General features: G+C 32.5%; 1 protein-coding gene across 4 annotated transcripts in view; it reads left to right on the forward strand.

Moving 5' to 3' along the window:
• LOC131677313 (uncharacterized) overlaps positions 1-24,281 on the forward strand; it is a 456,877-nt gene that overhangs the window by 252,858 nt on the left and 179,738 nt on the right. For all 4 annotated transcript variants that reach the window (XM_058957049.1, XM_058957047.1, XM_058957050.1 and 1 more), the window contains exon 2: positions 12,663-12,837. The gene's annotated coding sequence lies outside the window, so the exon portion shown is untranslated. The remainder of the gene's footprint in view (positions 1-12,662; positions 12,838-24,281) is intronic.

The raw sequence follows: 24,281 nt of genomic DNA on the forward strand, positions 1-24,281 counted from the left end.
AACTGTTATTTTAACTTCAATGACAGGTTATGGAAGTTTTGGAAAAATGGGTACTTCTGGCAGTACACGTTTTGCTTTTAAAAATGAGAATTAACATAACAGACAAGATTTATTTTTCCTTCGGAATTGATGGTGGACTAATGTAAGGAACAATGAGCTGCATGGAATGTGGGTATCCTTGTAAAGGTAATTTGCCTTCTCCAACTAATGTAATTTAAATCTGGCATTATTTTGCTGCCTTCTCCTCTCTAATATGAACATTTGAGATAGCCGAGAGCAATTCGTTTACATGCAGAATTTAGGTGTATTTCGCTGATCAATAGAAAAAGGCTTCCGCGCGTTTTGCTTTTGGTTCACTTATATTTATACTTATACTTATATTTAAAAAAAAATCGTTATAGTATAGAACAGTAATTAGAAATAGTTAGTAAATCAACAATTTATGCAACCCGGAACCTTACAATGTGACAGTTTCCGAGCACAACTAGTTCCGACTTGGTCTACAGTGAAGGAAATCCACTTAGTGCTACCAGTTGACCTGCTTTTCATATTTACTCATACCCACAAGGTAACACGTCTGCCACACCTGAAAGCCTGCGTCAATCCTGCAAAACCGGGGGTGACCTGACACAACGTTAAGACCAATTTTCCTATCCTATTCATATGCAGAAACACTAATTGCTAACCCGGACCCAAACAAGGGGGTACAACCCTCTCGAGGAAGCAACGAGTACCCGTATTTCGTTTAATCCCTATCGATTATTTGATTGCTCCCTCATGCCGCCATGGAGCGGATAGTAGTTCATTTGTGTGCCATGCTCACGGCCCGATCGGGGACATTCTCCGAACGGGAGGCACGTGTGTGGGACTGTCCGGCTAAGTTGACAAGAACGTTTTAATCCTTTTTTGCCGTTTCATCATATATATTCATTTTCGGGTTTGAAGGGGTCAGCGAAGTGGGGGTTATATAGGGGCTTCAACTGACAGACCATGCGTACAGAAAAGGGATCACTCGAAATTGATTGGCATGGGAGGAGAAAAAAAATGAAGAGAAATAGGATAGATGGATTTGAATGAAATTATGGTAACATACACACACGGACAAAAAAGAGGAATTTATCCTCTCTAGCCCTTTGCGCGCCGAGGGATTCGACCGATATTGCCCCGTGTGCGTGTTGCGTGCGATTGGATCGAACGTAGGGATAATTGGATGAATTAGAATCCAGCGAATGTGGGGTACGGCTCGCTATGATTCATTAGGGGGATCCAAGGGATAATGCGATTGGCGATTAGATTTGAGTCATCCATGATTATACCTATTTAATGAAAGGGCTGACGAAGGCGGAATTTGGAAGCCTTTCGGAAGTGGCTCTTGTATGCATTGGGCGGTTTCAATGTGTGTGTGTGGGGGGGTCTAGTATCTGAAGCCGCGAGATATAGTTAGTAATTATTGTCCAAACAGAAAGCGCGTATCTCGGAACCGGAAACCGATTCAAATTACTGGGTTTGACATCAAAATGAGCTTCAGAATAGGAGCTAGTTGTGATAAACAAAAGCTCTCTGGTTTGCAATGTTTGATTATCCGTGGCATGAAATATAGTATATAATAGGGGCTGTGATACCTAGATCTGGGGCCAGTTGTGAAAAGTAGATGTGGTATGAATCAAACTGGATGATCAACCAAACAATAAAATATATGCATCGGGGAAACGGTTAATAAAAAAAAACTTTTGAATGTGTCTCAACAAAGCGATAATCCACGTAAAATAAAAACATGGATTCGTAAAGTAGAAATCGTAGTAGAAGTAGAAGTAGAAATTCAAGTCTCTTTGGTATGATGTGGCCGTAACGCCAATTTTGATTACTTTGTTGTGAAATTTCAGAAAATTTTCCTGCAATCATAATAATCATCACGGACAACAATCCGGAAGTTCAGTGTCAAGGTCAAATGTTTCCTGGTTGCTCAATCTTGGGATACCACTCGCTAGTCCTCTTATACCTCCTCTATCTTGCACTATTGCAAACAGAACAGTGAGTATGCGGTCTGCCCCAAGCTCGACCACTGAACATCTCTTCAGCAGGTCTCTTTGCGCTACATGTCCTTCCAACTGTAATCTGTGGTACTTCATCAGTTTGTCTCCTTCAACATCCACGTCTTGATGACGCACAGAGTAACAGGGAGTATCAGCGATTTGTACCACAGAAAGTTTTTTTACACGTCCCAAGCCTAAGGGACTTTAACTGACCACGCAAATCGTGCCCTGTATACAGAAGCCTTTTTGCCGCATGAATCACATTGTTATCACATGCTACTAATGCTCAAAACCAGACTTCCCATGAACATCGACAAGTTTGTACCTGTGTACAAAAATTTGTGCACGCGTTCAACCTTAAACATGCTTCGTACACCGGCTGTGTACACGAGAAGGAGTCGCACAAGGTCAACAAAAAGAGTCAACGCTAGTGATGATGAGAGTGAGAAAGAAAAAAACTAGTACCACAAACCTGTGTGTACGCCAGGTGTACGCACACCGTGTACGTACATGAGGTTCGGTTGTGAAGGTGAACATGTGCATGTGTTTAGGTACGAAATAGCGTGTTCGAGTTCGTACACATAATGGAAGTTTAATATTAGTACAAAACCAGAGCGAACATTATGTACGATGTTCATTTGGGAAGACTGCTCATTACTAGATAACACGTTCCGTGGCGACATGACCAAGAACCCTATTGATACGGGGGAACTCACTCTATTCTAGCATCTGAACCGTACACTGAAAATTAAGTATCAGATGCACGGTCCGCGCGATCATCCCAGAAGACACGCGAATGTGCGAATATGGACACACGGTTATAAAATCGATTTTAAACACGCAACATTACATGCACGCTAACACACGTGTCATACAAACGCCCACTGACCAATCGAACACGTTATCATACAAACGCTCGAGCCTCTCGCGATGATACACAGAGACGAACATGCAATCGCGATTGTCTAGGCACAATTACCCCCAAGATCTCGGAAAATCTAAAACGCCCCGAATAATGGTTTAGTGAACGCTAAAGGACTTATATAATCTGATCAACGCTGTCTCAAGCGCGAACAGATGAACGCTCATTCCCACGAGATTGTGAACCTCACACTCAATATCTGAATCACGGTCCGCTGCAATCGGCCTTAAGCATTGTTTCAGTAGGTGACATTTCCTGTCTCGCCTGCAGTTGTAGTGAATGATTCTCACAGGGAGCCTTGTCGAGAAACAAGCTCTACAGTAGGACAATTGAAAATGGCGGATCCAATATGGCGACCGTGCTTGGCGAAATTTCTTTTTTTTTTATATTGGCCTAAAACGTCTTAAAAGGGGGGGTTTCGGGGTCACTGATTCTGATTCTGACGTCGAAAATGTAAAATTCAAAATGGCGGATCCAATATGGCGACTGTGCTTAGCTAAATTTCATTTTTTATGTTGTCCTAAAACGTTTTACAAGGGGGTTTTCGGAGTCGCTGATTCTGAATCTGACATCGTAATAGTCAAATTGAAAATGGCGACCCAAAAAATTCTCGCGAATCGAGTTTTATTTTACCAATTTTGTAGCTGCTATTTTGAATTTTCATATTCTTTTATCCGAATCGTAATCAGCAACCTCAAAAATCACTCAATCTATTTTTATGCTTGATGTGAAGTTGTCCCTGTCTCTCAGAATCTTTTGTAGACCAACATAATAATAAGCTCCATTTTTGAATATTTGTTAAAAAAAAATTCGAAAAAACTGACCTACGAAAATTTAGTTCAATGTTTGAGATATTTGCAAACCAAATTTTAGATCTCTAGGACTTTTAGTTCAAACACAGCCGAATTTATTAAAAGAAAAACGAGATATTCTAGTTTTAGTTGTTTATAACTAATAAGTAATTAACAAATTCTCATAATTTTTTGTGCAAGTTGTACTCCTTACATCCCTAAGAGTTGATTAAAAGGAAGAATTTGTATTTATATGTCAACGCTAACCATAAATTCCATAAAAACTTAGGATAAGTAGGTGGTACGTATACGTCCCACTGCGTCGCAAAGGGTTAAAAAGATGTGTATAACATAAAACGAGAGAAGATTTACATACATTCTAAATATATCAAAAAATAATTGACGCAGTGTTATTTGATTTTCGTACGTAACTAACGTTGTCTGAGTCGAAATTGAACCTTGACCAAAATGATGAGCGATAAAACAAAGAGTTGAATGTTTTGATGCAAATCAAACTAACTTAAACATGAATCAAGTAATCCCACCCTAGGGAATCATTTTGCTATATGCACAATAACGAAAATTAAAGCATTTCTTTTGTTTTGATCGGTAGTCGATGCTATTTTTCCTACGACTAACCCTTTTCATCTCATTGGGCCACAGCTACTCCAATCAATTACAATGATAGGTTCTGTCTGAGAGCTACTTCAGAGTCGCAATCAGTTTCTGTGCGACTGTCTGTCTGTGCTACATACCGAACCGTTTGTCTGTCTGCATATGCCAAGAAACTGGATCCACGGCCACAGTATCAGCTTTCACATCCTAATTAGTTCGTGTTCAAGTGGAAGTGAAGATTAAGAATAATTAGCTAATTACTAGTGGTTCCCTTCGGACTGTATAATTAACGCTGGTTTGCTTCCTGTGTGGGCCCGTTGGACCGGAAGAAGCAGCTTTCATCCTTTTTGTTCGCACAGTGTATTTAATTGCTTGTAGCAGCATTCTCAATCGTGTCCTGTTCGCAAAACATTGCACATTTTCCTGCACACGTACAACGTTTCCAAACGATTGTTCTTTTTATTTGTGCCAATCCATCAGTAACTCAATTGAGTCAAACTTGATCTTCAGTAAGAGAATCTTGAAGAAATATAAACCCTTCCACGTTAAAAGACAGAACATCCTGCACGCTTACATTCAAACGTATGCTGATATCAATATTTACCTTTTTTGATTGAATTTCGTTGGAACCCTCTTACACTTTCTGGTTCGTCTTCCACCCTTTCGAGGCGAAAGGCTGCATTGTAGGTATTCTTCCCCTCAACCATTCCTCTCGTTTTACATATGTTTTTTTTTGGGGGAAACATTACAATTCATTTGTTTTTTGTGGGTGTGAGAGTTGTTGTTTTAGCATTTTACGATTTTATTGTTGATTCAGGTTGCGCTGATTGTCTTAAGTGGCAACCGGTTGGTTCAGCCGTGAAGTTGTCTCGATGACGATAATATGTTTTGATATACAGACTAGATAGTGGGGTTTTATCTAATTTGGCCTGGATTGGTGTCATCATCATCGTCATGGTTACCCCTATGCCATGTGCTAGTTTGTACTGTTCCTTCATCCCATATCGAGTAGCGATCTCAAGCCAACTTATTGAATAGCATCACACCGAACCAGAATAATGGTATTTTTGTTAAGAATCCGATATGAGTTCGATGCCATGTCAGGCGTAAACTATACATACATACTACGATGTTATTTGACCGGGTGTGGAAATATTTGCTAAATATTGCTATTCACAGCATGCATCATTCTCGGCATCTGTTCTGTGTGATTGGATGCATGTATGTACGCACAAGCATATGCAATAAATTTTACATTCTGCATTCTCCGGGAGCGATACGCATCGGCACTTTCTTTCATAGCCTACTAATATACACGTACGAGTTATTTTATGACTCTTGATATCGGGCGTTTTTTTACTTCACCAAATGCCAGCTTCTGCTAGTTCAAGCCCACCGGGGGTTGAATTCCTTTTGGACGAAGGAACTCTTTGATCGAAAACAGGCAGTTTGTTGAACACGTTTTATCAGCCTGGTTATGGTTATAAAAATATGATTGGAATAAAATTAAAATCTCATTTCATAGCCATCGTTTGAAGAATAGAAGCTTGTTTTAAAAATACCAAAGTCTGGAATGCAGTTTCATGTCAGGATTAAAAGTTTTTGATTTACTTAGGTAGTTTCACGAATAAATTTTACAGTCTGTTTCATTCATGTTTCATGTAGCTCAGATATTCACAAAAAAAAACAAGTAGTGAAATCTAAAGTGCTTAAATCTATACCCCAGTAACCATTAGCATTAACCCATTGCACAATATTGGCAATACGTTTGCACTAATGTTGCATTGAAATTCCACTATAGCATTGACAGTGCATTCAAGCTCTATATTACCATCATATATGCATACAGGCACTGTCGAAATATAGCATTATTGCAGGCTCTATATACGTATATAAAGCTGACATAACACATACTTGCTTCAAGGATCCTTAACGTACATATGCTTCACATATGCATTTAGTGCTATTATATGGCGAATATAAAGCCGATGTAATGCTATTGTAATGCAGCGGATTTATTCGTTATGCAACTACTCTTGAAAATTATATTTGGTGTATTTCATTGCATCTGAACATATGAAATATAGTCTAGGCAGCAAAAGCAGCGCACGTTAACTATTATTCACATTGTGGGTGAACAAATTTCCGTAAAGGATAGTTATTCAATTCATTAAAAGGAAATTAATTACAGTTCTAAACAGTAATTTTTTTTATCGTTATACCAAAATGAAATATAAAAACGTGTTTAATCCACCTAACAGTGTGATGAGACATTTCTTATAACTCTTATCACTCTCTTCGGATATTATATCGTTTGAGAACATTTAGAACTTGATGCTTCGCGATGTTTTGATAACACATACTACATGGGATAGTGGCAGAGAATCGCTCAAATCAGCATAGGACAACATCAGTGCTAGAAATCTCAAACCAAATCAATGGGAAAGCGAAAAATGGCCCATAAAATAGACATACCAACGAATTATTGTTAATGCTCTGTTAATAAAATATTTAAATTGTGGTGGGAAAACTGAATTTTCCTAAAGGGGTTATATATTGTACTGAGCCAAAAAAATCGAAATTTTTTTTGAATCGATTTGAAGTTTATACTTTACTCAAATTTCCAACGTGACTGAGAACTAAGAAATCCACATTTTTTCTTGAAAAGGGCGACACCATTCAAAGAAAATCAACAGTGAATATTTCCAGAACTATTGTGTTTTTTTACATCCTAGATTGCATAATTTAGTGATCGAAACCCAAAACTTCATAAAGTATTTGAAATTATTAAATTAAAATTTGTTTTTGCTATTGAAATTGACAAAATGATAGTATCGCCCCTTTGGCGATTGTTTACTTTTTCGGTCCCACCTATCAGCATTGAAGTATCGCCCTTACGTTTTTTACAATAACTACCGTTTTACACCACCGATTTCGTCCGGGTTTTTTCAATAGCGATCATTGTTACTATTTATAGCTGGTATCAGCTTGATAATCCTAAAAAAATACGAAAAACAGTTTCGCCTCTAAACTGCTAGCAAACAAAAGTATCGCTCTGTTTGTTTGCATTGAACGTGGAGGGAGAAACTTTAAGTAAACAAACAAAAATTCAGTTTCGCCCGTTGTATTTTTTGCTGTAGTTTAAGAAAGCAATATCGTAGAATCCAAATTTTTAGGTTAATTTGTTGCGTTTCAAAGCCCTCATTCGCATGTATGAAAAAAGCCTTATGTTTACATTTGTAAGTATCGCCCTTTTCACAAAAAAGCGTTGAAATGAAATCGCACTTCCTGATATCACGCTATCTCTGAAGTTCCAAATTTTACTTCGACATCGACTTTTTCTAAAGGAAACTTCCTAGTAGTATCCTTGATTTGAATTATTATCGCTAATCCTAATGTCACAGAACAAATAAAAACCTCTCGAAAACGAACCGTTTGGGAAAATCATCATCATCACTGGAATTTTCATGTTCACGAAACTTTTCGATAACCTTCCGTCACTAGCGAAATCGTCTTAGGGCACCAGCGGGTCTAATTCAGAGTTATCTGCGCGGCGAGCTAAATCTGTAAAGAATACTTAAAATTAATTTCTATTCCATAATTTTCAGTTCAGCAATTCGAGAAATCGTGCTCACCGCAAGCCATGAAAAATAGACTACGTTGTGAAGCAATGGTCACTATTTATTAAAGAATCACGGTTAAATAAAAAATTAAACTATTAAAAAATTTCAAATAGTTTATAATTTTCACAAACTTATTAGGAAAGATTGTTTAATAAGCTTTCCTAATATTGTGTAGGAAAAAGCTGAAAATTTCAGTATTTTTTCTATCTGCAACATATAAACCCTTGAGTATACCAATTAATTGGTATACGAATTGGAATAGGTTCGCCAAATTTTGGAAGAAGTCTATAAAATAACCCCTTGAAAACTCCCTAAAAATTGTTGTAGTTCGATGCGATAAAAAAAATCTCCAAAAAAGAAATGTACCTATTAATGTGAAACACAGCGAATAATACATACAATAAAGACCCATTTTATCAGTCTCATGGTGTATTTTAGGCTGACAAAATGGGGACATTGACTAAATCGGGCAATTTTTTTTCTTTATAATAAACTGAAGCTGTTAAAATATTCTTCTCGTCCCTTTGTTGTAGTCTGATAACTATTTCTGATTATGATGATCTTTTTATTTTCGCATATTTCGCATATCTTCGTGATAAGGAAAACATGCTCCAGAAAGGATTTACTCGAATTCAGTCTTGTTCGTCTGCTAGAGCCCATCAAACATATGTTCATATTTGGCTGATAAAATCGGGGTTTCAATGTGTTATAATAGATATTCAGCATTCGAAGAAGTTTCTTTTGAACGAGTGTAGAACGACTTTGTTTCTACTTACTTGAAATCAGCGGCGTAGCCAGAAATTCGGTTTGGTGAAAATCGATCATACTGTCCAAACGGCATAATTCCGAAACCGTGATTTTTGAAGTTTTAAAATTATGCAGAATTAATTTTTCAGAAAATAATAACAGAGTTCATGAATAAAATTCACCATACATACTTCTTGTACGATATACCGCCAAAATTATTTTATCAAATGATGCGCTGTTTAACGTTTGTAAAACTCATCGAAGATACTAAACCTCCGAAATTGGCGGTTTCAAAATGATGTTAACTTGACCTTAAATTACTGTTTTTGAACATTTGACCTATACATATAATTGGTCATACAACAAAAATCAAATGCTCATCAAAATCGATCAGAACCTGCTAGAGTCGAATAGAAATCGTCATTTTTCATAAATTTCTCTACATTCGGAAAGTGTTATCCTCGTTATTAATCATATTACGTTTTCGTCTCAACTCGACGCATTCCAAAAATATAAACCTGTTTTAATCCACCTAGTGGTGCAATTGTGCTTGTCCCATTTGTCCAGACTACGATTCCATGGCTGGTTATGTTCAATACAATGCTGGAAATGAATATTACATGTTCAGTACGATATGCACATACATACAATGGATCGACAGCCACGATCTTGAGATACTATGTGATACTGAAACATCGCTTGAAACCAGCGGCGGATCATGGAAAAAGATCCGGGAGGTCCGGGTTCTGCCGGACTTGTTAAAATTTTTTGAACTAGTTTTAATTTTAAAGTAGCAACCCCTCACTGCATACTCCCTCCGGGCCGGTATGATTGACGATTTTTAGAGTGATTGCATAACCTTTCTATATGAGAAAGGCAAAAATGTACCAAAGTCCAAAAAAGTCAATTTTTGTCAAACATCTCAATGTTTCATGCATTTTAAATTCATTTGGCATCAAAAATACAAATTTGATCTTGAAAATTTTTCCTTTCAGTTTATATGGGAATTTGTTGTGTAATTGCACTCTTCAACTCGTAACTCCGGAACCGGAAGTCCAGTCAATAAAAAATTCAATTGCAGCCGATGGGAAGGTTGTACCTTTCATTTGAGACCAACTTTGTGCAAATCGATCCAGCCTTCTCTGATTAACAGAGGTCATATTTTTTCCACATACACACATACGTACACACACAGACATTTTCCGATCTCGACGAACTGAGTCGATTGGCATATGACACTTGGCCCTCCGGGTCGGGATTAGATTGACGAATTTTAGAGTGTTTGAAAAAGGCAAAAACATTTTTAGCAAATGTTGAAAGTTATACATTTTTTTGGTGAGCAGTTCTATGTTTCATAGACATTAAATCAATTTTAACTTCGCTTACTATTAAATAAAGACCCTTATTACAGTACATCTCTACAAAAACGAGCTCAATTTGAAAATAAATCTGAGGATTATGATTGATTACAGAACTCTGGAATTTTCTATTGGAATGTTTTCAGGCAGGAATTTGATATTGATGCTATTAGACAACTGTGAAATCAAGACTACTAGATCAATTACATATCAAGACCCCATTCCGACAATTTATCAAAAGTCCTCATGATGTTTACAACAACAGGTAATCAATCTACGGATCAGATAATTGTTATTGTAATATTGAATTAAATCAGTCAGCATCAATAAATTTTCAACTTCAATCCAATTCTTTTTTGTGTGGGGGGGGGGGGGGGGAGTTGTATGGTGTTAAACCCCAAAACCTTCTCTTGGCTACGCCATTGCTTGGAGTTATTTACTTCGCTTTTCATTTTCCGATATGTTTCAGATCGATCCGATGGTCATAAGTTAGAAAAATTGCAGTCAGAAGGTTCGCACAAATGAACATTTTTGTACTGATAAGTTATCAAGTTCCTTCCAGACAACTTGGAAGTGTTCGGTGATTATTTCTAGCGGTTGTAGATAGTAAAATGAAATACAAAATTCGTTTTATCGAAATAATGTTTAGCTTATTTCAATGGATTATTACTATATTGAACAATAAATAGGCGACAAAGAGTAATCAACAAACAACAAGCCATAACTTTTAAAGTATTCAAAATAGATATTTAAAGTCTTTAGCAAAGTTATTCGCAAAAGTAAGAGCTACAAATTTGCTAAAGGCATCATTTCGATATAATCACTTCCAAGAAAATTTGTGAAAATATCTCACTCATAGGGGGATTAATCAGCAAAAGCACAATACCAAAAGAAAGGGCATATTGCCTCCATTATATTCTCCGAAGATACTATTGACCTAAAATAAGCCGTTTTGGCGTTAATAATAGATTACATGTTTTTGGTCATATTTCTGGCAATGGGAAATGATAAAAATCTTTCGTCCGCATTTAATGTTAAATATCTCTTTTGATAATAGTCCGATTTCAACAATCCATAGCTTGTTCGAAAGGTATTCGTTGAAGCTGTCGAAAAACATATAAATTGTTAATCTATATTGTCAATTTCGACAGATAATTCAAAAAAACTGCAAAAAATGCCATTTTTACGCATTCAAACATTCATATCTTGGAAACTAAACATCAGAATCAAAAACAAATTAATAGCGTTCATACTGTTTTTTAGTTCTTTCATTTAAAATTAGTTTGGATAAGATCGGTTCAGCCATTGCTGAGAAACACGAATGAGAATTTGTCCGTTACATACACACACACACAGACACACACACACACACACACACACAGACATTGTCCCAAATCGTCGAGCTGAGTCGATTGGTATATAAGACTCGGCCCTCCGGGCCTCGGAAAAAATCTTGAAAGTTTGAGCGAATTCTATACATTTCTTTTATAAGAAATGTAAAAAAGGCTGCAAAAATATTGCGAAAAGTGACAGTTCATTGAAGCTTGCTAGTAGCATGAGTAGTGCCGATATCGGGCTTTCAAGTGTGACACTTATTCATTGGTGCTATATAACAGCATTAGTAATGCACCCTACGGGCAGTCAATCGCTGCACAGTAATAGCACAATATATTACCTCTTCAGGCATAATATCAGCATTATAGCTGAATATAGGTCTTAACGGCTCTTTAAGACTGCCCTATATGTAGATCTAAAGCAGAGATATTAAGCTACGTTATAATGCTTATTGGTTACTTGGGTAGTACTATCGCGCTTAGTCTGCTAGATTGACGTCTATTCAAATCCATCACATAAACAACAAAACAACACCCTTATACTAAACACAGCAGAAGCTTCTTTATTATACCAAGCAATATTGCAAAAATATTATTCCCTCCTCCTCCTACCTAGGAGCCTTCTGTTCAGCTTTTCCATTCATCATCGCAAATCCTGAAAAATACCACCCCCCCACACACACACTGACTGGGGCGCGATGGAAATGATACGATACCACTCCCAGTTTCGTTACGTTACGCATCCACCAGCACCGTACCCCGACAGAGACAGACAATGGTGAACACTGTCATCCGGCAGTGAATGATTTTTGCCACTAGGAGGAAGCAGGATGCCGGAGGATAATCCGGAAATAATGAATCTTTTCCCGTAATATTTCACTCATCAGCACCCCCACATTTCAAATCATCCGGGTTCTATTCAGGTCCGTGGTGCGCCGCAAATGTGTCTATGACACGTGGAGTGTCCTCACGCTTGTGCCTGCCCTAACCGGAGTCACAGTCGGCACCATATAGTCAGCCGTGCGTAGGAACTGAAGAATTGGCAAATTCTCGCACAATCGTCTTGAAATTGGTTTTCCAATATATATCAACCCTCGCTCCCCCCCCTTCCTCTTCGGCTTCCGTTTAGGCGGCGTCCTCCATCCAGTTGTCGAATCGAAATGTAAATCTTGCTTATGTGTTTGCTTACCAATTGGAAATTCTAATAATGTTTTCTCGTATTTTTTCCGATATTTACAGATTTTCCCATCGTCGTCATCGTTGCAAACACACAACCCGCGTAGAGGAGAAAAAACGACACGTACACACCGGGAGACTGAGTGAGTGGTAAACACAGTGAAGTGAAGTGTGTTCTGGTTGGAGAATATGTTTGGGATATGTGATAAAACGGCTACGGAATCGGAATTTTAATGAGGTGAGCTATTTTTTTATGTTCCGCTCTTGCTGTCGTCTGCTGAGATACAAATAAGCCGAAGTCGAGTATCCTTGAACGTTGCTCGATTCGCAAGGACCTTGCGATGGAACCCGACTTGAGAGCGGCCGGCGTCCAAATTGACAGAGTGGTTGCCCACTTGCATTCCAAGTGGTTGTGAGAGGCATTTACGGCGACGAGTAGGGTTCGTTCTATTTCAATTCGAGGAAACAGTGCCAATAGAGACCAGAACGGCAATTTGGGACCGTTGAGCTTGGTGTAGTAGGAAAATGTGGAAGTTTGCGTTGGAAGTTCGAACAACATAACGGTAAACAGTGTAGCCTGGGGCAATAACTTGAACAGCTAGTTTTCGGATGGCTTAAGCGGCACTCTCGTGAAACTAGTTTGGAGTATTTCAGTAGCTGATGACGTTCGTGTATGCTTTAAAAGGGCGAAAATTAACGTTAAGAGGAAGCTCTGACAGAAATCGTCGAATGAAAAGATGACAAGATGCACTGAAATTCTAACAGGTGAATTCGAACAAATATTGTCTTTCACAAAGTTGTTCGTAATTGAATACCGTAATAGAATTTCTCGGCAATTTTGCTAAAACCAAAATTGTCTTATCAGAAACTATGCTGTTTTATGTTATAAAATTTCTTCGATGATTTGATGGTTTCGATGTTAGGTGATCTTTACAGCAAAAAAAATCACTCGATCGACCCAGCAGTAAGATGACACATTTCTTACACATACTACTATCGGAGAACTCATGCAAAACAGGCTCTCAACTAGAGATGGTATGAACGCAGTTTCGAGTCCTACACGAATAAAACCTCGAATAATCTAGTAAACAAATGAAATGACAAGATTAATAATACAACAAATGGACATAAGGTGTCAACTTAATAAAATGAATACGATGATTAATGACGAAAATTTCACGTTAAATCGTATTCAGAATTGGCAGCACCCTCTTAAATTTAATGACGAAAATTTCGTGCTAAATCGTATTCAGAATTGGCAGCACCCTCTCAAGTTTTAATGACACTTTCTGTACATGACTTTGTCACAAAAAGCCACTTTTGCATACTTTGTTTTTCCAAAAAATGATCTAGACTGTCTTTCGAATAGAGTCATACCTTTTTTACATTTTTTTTCGAATGGCTATAGTCTAAAAATGATAAATCCTACAAAAAATGTGGGAGGTTTAGAGTTAGGTACGTTAGTTAGTTAGTATCAACTTCTACACTGACTTTTATTGGTTTAGTTTTCAATAAAAAATACACTGAAAAAAATCAGTTTGGACAAGGAAAAGTTTTTTTCAAATTTCCTTGAAAGTGCCCAACTTGAATTTTGGACGGTAGGTACGGAACATAATTACGTATCTTGGAACAAAATTTCATCCAAATCGAAGTTGGGTTTTTTATAAATCGACTTCAAATTTTTAAAATCGTTTTTTTTTTCAGTGTGGGAGCCGATGTAGAATTTTTTTAATATTTTTATTCACTACCACAACATTTTTTTGTAGGATTGGTCATTTTTAGACTATAGCCACTTGAAAAAAAAATCGGTAAAAAAGTTTGACGCTTTTCAAAAGACAGTTCAGATCATTTTTGCAAAACAAAGTATGCAAAGTGGCTTTCTGTGAAAAAATTCTCATGTACAGAAAGTTTCATTAAAATCTGAGAGGGTGCTTCCAACATTTGTTCGAGTTGGGGCGAAATTCGGGCGAAAAAAAATTAAATTAGTTTAGCTCAATAAACAAAAAATAATAGAATAAACTAAATTGGTTCAAACTAACAGATTGGAAGAAATCAATACAAATAAATGACTGAACAGAATTAAAAATATTAATAAAACTAACACAGTGAATAAAATGAATATGAATAAAATGAGTAAAAGGAATAAAATGAATAAAATGGATAAAATAAATAAAATTATAAATTGAAGAAAATGAAATGAATAAATGAAATCAATGAAATGAATAAAATAAATAAAATGAGCAAATGAATGAAAAAATAAAATAATAAAATAAATAAGCGGTATGAAATGAGTAAAATGAATGAAATGATTGAAATGAGTAAAACAAGTCAACCCAATAAAATGAATAAAACCAATAATATATATATATATATATATATATATATATATATATATATATATATATATATATATATATATATATATATATATATATATATATATATATATATATATATATATATATATATATATATATATATATATATATATATATATATATATATATATATATATATATATATATATATATATATATATATATATATATATATATATATATATATATATATATATATATATATATATATATATATATATATATATATATATATATAAAGCTAATAAACAAAATAAAATTAATAGAGTCCACAAAATAAATAAATCAATAAAGTAATGAAATGAATAAACAGAATGAATTAAGTAAAATTAATAAATTAAAAAAAATTAAATGTGCATTTAAAAAATTAACAAAATGTGAATAAAATGAATAAAGTAAATAAAGTGAATTAAATGTATCAAATGACTCAAGTGAATAAATCGACCAAATAAATAAAGTATATAAAATGAGTTAAATGAATTGATGAATAAAATGTGTAAAATGAGTCAAATAAATAAAACGAATTAAATGAATGAAGCGAATAAAATGAATGAAATAAATAAAAAGAATGAAATAAATAACTTGGATAAATTGAATATGTAATATAAATAAAATGATCAAATGAATAAAATAAGTAACATTAGTTAAACGAGTCAAATGAATCAAACAAATAAAATGAATAAAGCAAATACAATGAATAAGGCGAATAAAACGAATGGAAAAATGATGAAATGAACTAATTGAGTAAAATGAAGGGAATAGAAAAAAATTAAAATCAATAAAATTGATAATGTGAATCACATGAATGAAACTGAAAAAATATATCAAGTGAATAAATAAATAAAATGAATAAAATTAATAAAATGAGCGAAATGAATAAAACGAATAAAATGAATATAGCGAATAATATGAATGAAATAAATAAAATAATAACATGAATTAAATGAAAATAAATGAATTGAACAAAGGGAATAAATAAATAAAATAAAAAAATAAAATAAATAAATTGAATAAAAAAATAAAATAATCAAATGTATGAAATTATCAAAATAATAAAACGAATTGAGTAAAATGAATGAATTGAAAAAATGGACAAAATGAATAGAAATGATCACAATGAATAAAATACATAAAATGCATTGCACAAAAAAACAAGATAAACAAATGCTAAAAATAAGCAAAATGAACAAAATGTACAAAACCAATAAAATAAATACAATAGATAAAACGAATAGAATAAATGAGCAAAAATGAACTAAATGAGTCAACCGAAAAAAAATTAAAAAAAATTAATAAAATAAATAAAATTCACAAAATGAATAATTTAAATAAAATCAGTCAGATAATGAAATATATATGCAGAAGAAAATAAGTAAAAAATAAAACTTATTAAATTCATAAATAAATTGATTGAAATGAATAAAATGAACAAAATAAATACAATGAATAAAAAATAAAACAAACAAATGTATAAAATAAATAAAATAATAAAATGAGTGGATTGAGTAAAATTAATGAAATGAAAAAAAAATTTACAAAATAAATAAAATACATAAAATGCATTACACGAAAAGAACGAATGAACAAAATGGACAAAATGTACAAAATTAATAAAATAAAAACAATAAATAAAACGAATAAAAAAAATAAAAAAAAATAATGAATTGATTAAAATGAGTAAAATGAGCCGACCGAATAAAAAAATAAAATCAATGAAATAAATAAACTAAATAAAATACACAAAATAAATAAATTAAATAAAATCAATCTAGCAACGAAATGAATATGCAGTAGCAATTAATTAAAAAAATAAATTTTAAAAAAACAATAAAGATGTATGTAAAAAGGTAATGAAATGTGAATAACATGAATGTAAATCAAGTGAATAAAATGAATGAAACGACTCAAGTGAATAAAACGAACAAATGAATCTAGCGTATAAAATGAGTGAAATTAATTAAATGAATGAAATTTGTAAAATGAGCCAAATAAATAAAATGAAAAAAAAAATAATATAAAATGGATAAAATAATTAGAATGAACAAACGAATAGAATGAGTTAAATTAGTTAATCGAGTCAAGTGAGTCAAACGAATAAAATGAATAAAGCGAATAAAATAAATATCACAAATAAAATGAATGACTTAAATAATATAATAAAATGAATGAATTGAGTAAAATATAAATGGAATAAATAAATTTAAATGAGTTAAATAGATAATGTGAATCAAATCAAGAAAATGAAAAAAAAATTCAAGTGAATAAAATAAATAAAATAAACAAAATTAACAAATGACAAAATGATTCAAATAAGTAAAATTAGCAAAACGAGTGAAGTAAATAAAAAGAATAAATTGAAAAAAGCGAATATGTACAATGATCAAAATGAAAGAATTCAATAAAATAATACAATGATTTAAAGGAATGAATCTAGTAAAATTAATTAAATTAAAAAAATAACAAGATGAACAAAATGGTTCAAATAAATAAAATGCATGATTTGAATTTGAAAAAAAAGATAAAACGAATAAAAATAACAAGTGACTCAAATAAATAAAATGAATGAAACGAATATAAGTCAAACGAATAAAATTAATAAAACGAATAAAATGAATATTGTGAGTAAACTAAAGGAAACTAATAAAATAATACATTGAATAAAAGGAATGATTTGAATAAAATGAATAAATTAAAATATTAAATGTAAATTACGAAAAAGAATAAAATGGATAGTGCGAATAAAATAAATAAAGTGAATAAAATGCTTCACATGACTGACGTGAAAAAACGAACAAATGAACTAAATGAACGGAATGAATGAAGTAAAAAATGAAATGAACAAAAATGAATAAAATAAATAAAGCAAATAGGACGAATAATTTGTATAAAGTAAATAGTATGAATAAAATAGACAAAATGAATGGAATTGATAAAACGAATAAAAAGAAGAAAAGATAATCAGAATAGAACGAATCAAATAGGTAAAATGAAACATTAAACGACGTTAAAAAAGTTATGAAATTAACAGAATAAGTTAAATTGTGTCATATTAATAATTTAGATGAAATGAATGACTGAATAAAAATAGTCGGATTAGTAAAATAAAGAAACTCGATAAATTGTATGAACTGAAGTCTCAAATAAAGGAAAAATGACTGAAATGATATGAAAAAAATCCATGAAATGAATGAACTGATTATAACGAATCCATGGTATGAAACGAATAAAATAGTAAAACCAACTGAAATGAACAAAATGAATAAAAAATATTATAAAATGAAATAATCGTACATTCAAAACTATTCAAACGTCCAAAATGAATAATATAAACAAAACTAAAAGTCAATGAAAATAATGTAAATATATAGAATGAAATGAAAAAAATAACTTAAACGTTGTATAAGAATAAAATGAATCGTATGAACTTGAGATCCATTATTTGAGAAAGTGGCCAGTGTAACCTAACTTTTGCACAATGAGTCAAATTTTTATTAGTTTTTTCAGAATGCAAAATACAGTTGCATTATCAAAATATGAATATGAAGTATAAGAGAACTCTATTATCTTACTACTAGGTTGATTACTTTGTGATATGTGTATTCATGTACCGTCCAACATCTACCTCACGGCTGAACGCAACGCTCAGTACAAGGGGTAAATACATCAACTGTCGCAAAATTTCATTTTGAAGTGAACTTACGTATTAATTTTGGAGCAGTATTTAATTAATTATTGAGTTGATTCACAAAATACTTCTGAATTCGAATTTATTGAATGACGTAGATGTTGTTCCATACCCAGATATTCGAAATTGATTAAATTTTGCCCTTGAAACACCACCAAAGTAATACTCTTTATATAACGGTCTCGTTTTTAGTTATTGAAAATTGGTAGGTGAGAAATAAAAATGTAAAATGTTTAATATCTTCTAATTCGACAATCTAAAGGTTTTTGGGCAGGTATTTTTATAAGCTTCGCAAACTATTTGAATACTTTCACAACTGTTTTGAAGACCACGTTCCTAACTTTCAGATAATTTATATTATAGTCCAAGATAGTTACTTTCATCAAATTTCAAACCTTTAGTTCAACGAAACCTACGACCCCTGGTAAGCTTCACGACAGCACCACTTGAAGCATGATTGAAACATGTTTTAGGGTGACTCTTTTAACAAATTTGTGGTTACAACAGTTTGGTTTGAACAAATTATAACGAATAAGTTGAAGAAAATTGCTTTTTTCCTTGACGTTACAAATTAACCCCTGTGAATATGGATGTCAAAGTTCTTGGAATGTTTGTATACTTCAGTAGAAATCGTATTGGTTACAGACCTCTGAGGGGATGCGTTCAATGAATAGTTAAAAATTGAACATACAAAAAACGGATCTCGTCTGCGACGACCCCAATTTTTAATACTGCTCGGGCAACGGTCATTCGCAACCCCCCCAAAGGATTTAACCGTCGGCAATAGTGGTTTTATTCCAATCAAGGCAAAAGACCTAAATTCAATTTCCACGGTAGCGCCGAAGAGGATAGATTGAACCCTTTGTTCAAATATTATTTCCTGATCATAGAATTGTTCAAATATTATTTCCTGATCATAGAGTAAAGGAAAAAAAACAATCAAAACATGTAATTTTCCAAGCACAATTTCCCCGCTTTCAAACAAAAGGATCCTCGCCCGGCATTTGATTCCCCGTCCATTTTTGCCTTCTTCTTCTTCGTCTCCTTCCTCACGATCCTGAATTCGCTATCGCAATCATCGACCCGGAAGCGGCACCGACAAACGCAGGGATACATAGGAGGTAACCAGGATCCGCCCGTTTGAGAGCGAGTGAGTTTGTTGTTTGGCACAGTTTCCCGCTGATATTGAATTTTTCACTCAACACTCAAAACAATCACGTCCAGAAGACCAGATCAGAGCGAAAGCCTCCAGTTTAGTGTAACGCTTCCATACCAGCACTCATTCGGTGGCAAAAGAAATAAAGTTCTTTACACTGCCGTTCGGAGTGTACGGTCTGGTCCCCACAATATGCCACCCCGTCACCAATTTCTCGACCGGCACTGTAGCTACACAATCCCAGATAGGATACAATTGAATGGGGGCGCCAAAAGCACGGAAAGAGTTCATCCATCCGTCTGCCAAACCCCGGCAGAATATTGTACAGAGCGCCGTGACGAACCGGCGGCGGCGGCGTCGTCGTCACGAAACACCGACCCGGACAGCAGTCTGTTGAACGAGCTTTTTTTTTCCTTCGTCCAGATTTGTTGGATCCGTGCGGGTGGAAAACCGCCGGAGGACGCTCCAAATTGAATCGTGTCGATTGTCGATTACGTGGCAGTTCGCGTGGGTCACACCGAGTCACTTGAACCGTGGCGCGGCGCGGCAAACAGGAACAGCAGCCAGCCGAACGTGGAACAAAATAATAATGGCGGAAGGATAAAAAAGTAGTCGCACTGCTGTCAAAAAGCCGCCGCCGTCGTTGTCGGACCAGGTTGCATGTAAAATGGGATCACGCGGAAAGCGTTCAGAGCGTCGGGTGGAAAAATGATGAATGCAGCGCACAGGCTGGGTCGTGAATGCACAATGATGGACTTTTTATACTTGAATAAAAACTAATCTCGTATTGCTGTCATGAATAATAAATTTAATATGCGGAGCGCGTTTTATTGGTGACGTGTGACATCACGGTCAGAGCAGAGCGAAACAAACCCGAGAAAGAAAAAAACAAGAGCGTGGAAAAACATAGGTACACTTTTAACGAGGGTGTGCGTGTATGTATGCGGGTGTGTTAAGAGTGGCACCAGAATTATTGATGGATTAAACTGTCAAAGGTTTGGAACGGGTGAAAAGTGCAATCGAGAGTGGAAATTGACACTTGTTGAGCAGTATTAAAATATTGGTTTTGATGTGAGGCACGATCGCCACGATTTACTATGCCGGTTCCTGTTCAGATTGGCTTAATAATAATTCTTTAAAAGAGCTGGAGATAGTTTATTTATTTTGCTCACTATTCCGCTGCAGAGTTTTAAGAAAAATACACTTTAGAACACATCTTTGCTCTTTGTAATAGCAATTGCAAAAGTTTTCAGCACTGAAATTATAGTAAATTACGAGAAATCAGCTAAGCAGAAGTTTGTTTACAAAACCTGTTAGACTTTTTGAATAGTTAAAATGGAGTTAAAGTTTGGGGTTAATTTTTCTGTTAGAATTTCGATTGAAAATTGCTGTTTTATGTTTATTTATTTATTAACTAGGAAAAAGGTTCAGACAACTGCTGAAGTAGTCTTCGAATATGTCTCGAGAGTGGCGGCTAAGCCAATCTGACTGCGGCTATATTCGTTGCGCGTAAATACTCTGCAAGTTTCTCGAAGGATACCTTTGCGAAGAATCAGCTATCAAACGTGACTGTTACTGCAAACTCAGCAAAAAAATTGAAGTAAAAATTTGTTATTTTCTCTAGAATTTTTATAAATTTTATCCAATTTTTTCCGAGTTTTCGCTAAATAACAAAAAAAAGTTATGGTGAAAAAATAGTGAAAAGTTTTTTTTCGATATTGACTGAAATTGTATGACCTTGTCACCTAAAATGCTGTTAAAATATTCTGCAACCATTTAACAAAACATCTTAAAATTACACTAAAATTACACCAAAATTTCACAACAAAATAACAAGAATTTTATAACAGCAAATTTACAGAATTTTTTCATACCATACTGTTTTTTTTTTTCAAAATTTTATTGAATTTAAAAAAAAAATAATAAAATTGGACCACAATTTGACCAAAACTTATTATGTTTATGACTGAAATTGTAACTATAATTTGAATAAGTTTTTTCTAGAATTATTTTGGGGAAAATATTTTTAAATGTCTGTCTGTCTGTCATACACTAAAAGAAAAAGTATGTATGCCGTCTCAATTTTGCTTTAGGAATGAATACTGCATTGCTTATAATTATGCTACATTTTATTCACGATAAATATATTATTTTTTTTCATATTATTCATATGAATTAAATTAAACGTTATTAAGAAGACGACAAGCTGTCCGGAGTTGATATATTTTTTGAGAACTGAGAATTTCCGAAATAGATACTTCTCGGAAGCTGGCTACCCAGATACACAATAACATGAAAACATTTTTGAGAGTTTCATAGATCATATCACTTATCAAGGTGAATTCCTATTTGGGTAACTCAATCCTATCCCATAAACAGAAACTCCTTTTCGAGGATGGATAGCTACTCCCAGACTCAATTTATTGATTCTCTGTGAAATTTATTTCGGTGAAATTTTTTTTCCTGAAATTCCTTTTTTTTTCCAAAACTGACATTTGTTGAAAACTTATTAAAATTTAATTTTTTTCCAAAGACTTCAAATTGAGTATCTTTTTATTATATTCTGAAGTTCAACCAAAAATAATTTTAGGCAAACGGTTTTGTTCAAATCAAATCAAAACTTTTCTATAAAACTGCTAAAGTTCTTTTTTAAATTTCCCTCAGCTTTTATTCATATGTTACTAAAAAAATCATATGTTACTAAAATTTTTTTTTTTACTTGTTAAAGTTCTTTCATGCTTGTCAAAGCTCTTTTATACTTGTCAAAGCTCTTTCAAACTTGTCAAAGCTCTTCCAAGCTGGTCAAAGTTCGTTCAAGCTTGTCAAACTCTTTCAGGCGCTCCCTAGCTCTTTGAAGCTCTTTCAAGCTTGTTAAAGTTCTTCCAAGGTTGCCAAAGCTCTAATTTTGTAATTTTGTAATTCTGTAATTTTGTAATTTTGTAATTTTGTAATTTTGTAATTTTGTAATTTTGTAATTTTGTAATTTTGTAATTTTGTAATTTTGTAATTTTGTAATTTTGTAATTTTGTAATTTTGTAATTTTGTAATTTTGTAATTTTGTAATTTTGTAATTTTGTAATTTTGTAATTTTGTAATTTTGTAATTTTGTAATTTTGTAATTTTGTAATTTTGTAATTTTGTAATTTTGTAATTTTGTAATTTTGTAATTTTGTAATTTTGTAATTTTGTGATTTTGTAATTTTGTGATTTTGTAATTTTGTAATTTTGTAATTTTGTAATTTTGTAATTTTGTAATTTTGTAATTTTGTAATTTTGTTATTTTGTAATTTTGTAATTTTGTAATTTTGTAATTTTGTAATTTTGTAATTTTGTAATTTTGTAATTTTGTAATTTTGTAATTTTGTAATTTTTGTAATTTTGTAATTTTGTAATTTTGTAATTTTGTAATTTTGTAATTTTGTAATTTTGTAATTTTGTAATTTTGTAATTTTGTAATTTTGTAATTTTGTAATTTTGTAATTTTGTAATTTTGTAATTTTGTAATTTTGTAATTTTGTAATTTTGTAATTTTGTAATTTTGTAATTTTGTAATTTTGTAATTTTGTAATTTTGTAATTTTGTAATTTTGTAATTTTGTAATTTTGTAATTTTGTAATTTTGTAATTTTGTAATTTTGTAATTTTGTAATTTTGTAATTTTGTAATTTTGTAATTTTGTAATTTTGTAATTTTGTAATTTTGTAATTTTGTAATTTTGTAATTTTGTAATTTTGTAATTTTGTAATTTTGTAATTTTGTAATTTTGTAATTTTGTAATTTTGTAATTTTGTAATTTTGTAATTTTGTAATTTTGTTATTTTGTAATTTTGTAATTTTGTAATGTTGTAATTTTGTAATTTTGTAATGTTGTAATGTTGTAATTTTGTAATTTTGTAATTTTGTAATTTTGTAATTTTGTAATTTTGTAATTTTGTAATTTTGTAATTTTGTAATTTTGTAATTTTGTAATTTTGTAATTTTGTAATTTTGTAATTTTGTAATTTTGTAATTTTGTAATTTTGTAATTTTGTAATTTTGTAATTTTGTAATTTTGTAATTTTGTAATTTTGTAATTTTGTAATTTTGTAATTTTGTAATTTTGTAATTTTGTAATTTTGTAATTTTGTAATTTTGTAATTTTGTAATTTTGTAATTTTGTAATTTTGTAATTTTGTAATTTTGTAATTTTGTAATTTTGTAATTTTGTAATTTTGTAATTTTGTAATTTTGTAATTTTGTAATTTTGTAATTTTGTAATTTTGTAATTTTGTAATTTTGTAATTTTGTAATTTTGTAATTTTGTAATTTTGTAATTTTGTAATTTTGTAATTTTGTAATTTTGTAATTTTGTAATTTTGTAATTTTGTAATTTTGTAATTTTGTAATTTTGTAATTTTGTAATTTTGTAATTTTGTAATTTTGTAATTTTGTAATTTTGTAATTTTGTAATTTTGTAATTTTGTA

The sequence above is a fragment of the Topomyia yanbarensis genome, chromosome 1 (genome assembly GCF_030247195.1).
Source record: "Topomyia yanbarensis strain Yona2022 chromosome 1, ASM3024719v1, whole genome shotgun sequence".
Taxonomy (NCBI): Eukaryota; Metazoa; Arthropoda; class Insecta; order Diptera; family Culicidae; genus Topomyia; species Topomyia yanbarensis.